We start from the raw sequence: 3,630 nt of genomic DNA on the forward strand, positions 1-3,630 counted from the left end.
AAATACAGGAAACATGGATATCAAGCCAGGAGTGATCCAACTCCTTCCAAAGTTCCATGAACTTGAATATGAAAGTCCATATTTACACATGAAAGATTTTGATGAGATTATAACCACTTTATATTTTCTTAACGTGTCTGAGGACACGGTTAGGTTGAAACTTTTTCCCTTCTCTTTGAAAGAGAAAGCTAGGACGTGGTTGCACTCACTACATCCACGATCTATTGGCAGATGGAACGACATGATAAAGGAGCTCATAAAGAAATTACTCCCATATCATAAAACGAACACCCTTAGAAAGTCGATCATGAACTTCACCCAAAAGGAAGATGAAACATTCTTCCAATGTTGAGAGCGGTTCAAGGATCTCGTCAGTTCATGCCCACAACACAGTTTTGAAACATGGCGCATAACAAGTTTCTTCTACAATGGACTGAATCTTCCATGCGCCAAATGGTTAAGGCGACGTGCAATGAGGAATTCATGAACAAAGATGTCAATGATGTGTCGGATTATTTTGACAAACTTGTTAAAAACACGCAATCATGGGATTAGTCATTAGGGCAAATGAAGGAAAGACTGCAAACAAAAAGAAGAATAACAATGAATCAGAGGAAGGAGATTGATCGCAAAATCAATCGATCGAATGATAGATCACGATCACGAGTCGTGCACGCGTGCGCATCATTGGGAAGCGCCTTCCCTGTGCTCGGAAGACTCCGGAATGCTATCTGGTGCTTACGCGTAGCTTAGCAAGAAAGATTAAAGGTAGATATACACAAAGTTTGATGATCTGATTATCTCGTGCTACTCTTACCCTACTCAGAATGGTTACTGGACAAGGGCGAGGTTAGCTACACCTCCCGTAGAACGGATCATGTCATAATCCGCCTTCAGCCATCCGTGCGTGCACGCGCGTCATTGGGAAGCGCCTTCGCTGCACTCGGCGGATTTCAAAATGCTATCTGGCACTTACGCACAGCTTAGCAAGAAAGAGTAAAGGCAGCTACAGAGAGAGATAGTGAGCTTAATGTGGAAACAATTCGAGGACTCAGCGGGAAGATAATGAATTTGCGGATGCAATGACGCCCTCGATGTTTGAGATTCCAGATGGAGATGAACCAAGACTTCTCTCACTTTAGCATCCTCAAATTAAAAATCCTTGGAAGCATGGTCCAGGAAGTTTCCCATGGTAACATACTCGTGTGCTTTTGGCTATCTCTGACATAGGATCAATAATCGTTCCAGCAGAGTCCGGGGGCTAGCCACTGCAGAGCAGCAGGGCATAGCGATGCCCTCGTCTGGCGCCATTCCTGGACAAGTCTGATTACTTGTTTTTCTTTCTAGTTAGAGGACTTTCTTTCTTCAAAGGCTGGAGAACTGAAACTAACCCTAACGTTTAATCTGGTAGTAATGCGGCGAGCTTACTTACTTAAATAGAACCAAAGGTTCCCATATACACTTACCCCTTCGTCGAAGCTTCTGGCTTTTGATCAAGGCTCACTCTTTATGCTCGTTTAAGTAAGGGAATGTACCTCTTGCAGGGAGTCTTTTGTCCCTTCGGGATCCCTCCTCATTCTTTAACGGGACGGAATGCAATATGCAGATCCTGGCGAGTCCATAATACCATCACCTCATTCAGGCTATGCAATATAGAAGCATAGTAAACCAAATGCTACGTGTTGAGGATGTAATGTAATATGCGGTGTGAAAGAAATGACCAAGCTGAAGTGTGAAGTTTGGATGATAGTACGTAGTATCACAAGCTGTGGGGTCCATCACAAGAGACTTCTATCCAAACTAGTCACATACTTAAATTTGGATAGCTAGACTCAATGTGGTAAACTCCTAATCACAGGTTGGTCGTGTGCCCAACCGAAATCCTGGTCATTGCAAAGGTACACATAATGTAGTTGCGCACCACTAACCCGAGTGGACAGTGCATGAATGAATGAATGAGTCAAATGATAAATATGTAACTCCACATCTCAGTACAGTACATCTTTAGGATCATCACCGGGGTCTAGTACACTCTGCGCTAGCTTGCCGCCCCACCAATACACAACTGGATAAGTGGTAGAGACCTCACTATCCGCCTGCAAATTATTAGCCCGGCTCGTCGATAGCAGACCCATCCCTTAAGCTGGTCAGACTCAGCCTAGCATTGCTTACTCCCTCAGGCTGGTAAGGCCACACCCCCTCCCAACCGACCATGACACAATGGGGGATATGGCCCAATTGGTATACGTCCCTCATGCACTCATGTATATCCACTCGGTCTAGACATTGGAGCATCCCCTGGCCTCAGGGGTTTAAGAATTTTCACCCAAGGACATCTATCAGCCCGTATGCTAAAATTAAATATTTTCGGTGTCCCATCTAGCCATCTACAACATGTCTGTGGAGGCCACGACCCTAATGTCGCTAGGGCGTATGGTGGTCATATCACAAAATGTGAGATGCATGAGTCATACCATCTAGTCATGCATCAAACTTATACGCACTATGCACTCATATGAGGTAACTCCGTCTTTCAGGGAGTCCCATAAATAATTAGCTCAATGATGCATGCTATGCTCAATCACTCCTCATAACAAGCATGCAGATGATGCGTATGGGCATGTATCATGAAGTATGCCAAGCATGATTATAATCACATACATCATAGTGGGCCGATATAAGACGACCCATAGCCTATATAGGTGAATGTGTGGTGTGCAATAATCACCTACACATGGTGGGCCTCACACATACAATGGGCCTCACGCATATGATGGACCTCTTACATCACAATTGGGTCTCATAAAATCATAATGAGCCTTATATAATCATAATGGGTCTCATACAATCACAACGAGCCTCGTATGATCACAATTAACCTTACGATGACCTTATACAATCATAATGTTATACTAACACATACTTAGTGTGTATACTAACATAGTCGTAATCAATAATTAGCCTATATATGGTGGGGTCTATAGAAGGATAACAGATCTAATCCATGACATGAGGATCGGTCTTCAACAGAGGATATACCAAATCTAATACCACAGATTCTTCTACCCATGGCCAAAGGTGATGATGCATCCTCCTCATAACAAGGATAAGTCTAGGTGGCCTAGTCATGGGCCTAAGAGTGGGCTTCTAGGTTTAAGTACTTCTACTAGTATCAATGGGGACCCAAAGAATTGGGATAGCCCAATAAAGCGAGATGGATCATACTAATAATAGTAGGGCCCATCGATTTGTGTTAGCCCATTAAGGAGAAATGAGAATGAGCCTAATACAATCACAATGGGCCTTATACGATCTCAATGGCTTGTACCATGATGTTATACTAGCACGTACTCATAGTTGGCATCGATAACCAGCCTATAGACAAGGCGAGGTCCACAGTAGGACCATGAATCTGATCTATAATGTGAAGATCGGTCCTCATCAATGGATATACCAAACCTGACATCATGGATCCCTTCTTTAATGGTGATGATGAACTCTCCTCATATCAAGGTTGGGCCTAGGTGGCTTACATATATTCCTAAGGATCCGGAAAGGGTTCCTTCTCCATACTATCATATAACCCGCTTGATGCCCTAGGGGGCCCAAATAATCCTACAAACAACCAAT

At 43.5% G+C, this 3,630-nt stretch overlaps 1 non-coding gene across 1 annotated transcript; it reads right to left on the bottom strand.

Moving 5' to 3' along the window:
• Positions 1 to 289: 289 nt before the first annotated feature.
• LOC131222499 (small nucleolar RNA R71) lies at positions 290 to 396 on the bottom strand. Its single transcript, XR_009160074.1, has one exon. It is a non-coding gene; the product is annotated as a small nucleolar RNA R71 (small nucleolar RNA).
• Positions 397 to 3,630: the final 3,234 nt, after the last annotated feature.

Source organism: Magnolia sinica, chromosome 1 (assembly GCF_029962835.1).
Source record: "Magnolia sinica isolate HGM2019 chromosome 1, MsV1, whole genome shotgun sequence".
Classification (NCBI taxonomy): Eukaryota; Viridiplantae; Streptophyta; class Magnoliopsida; order Magnoliales; family Magnoliaceae; genus Magnolia; species Magnolia sinica.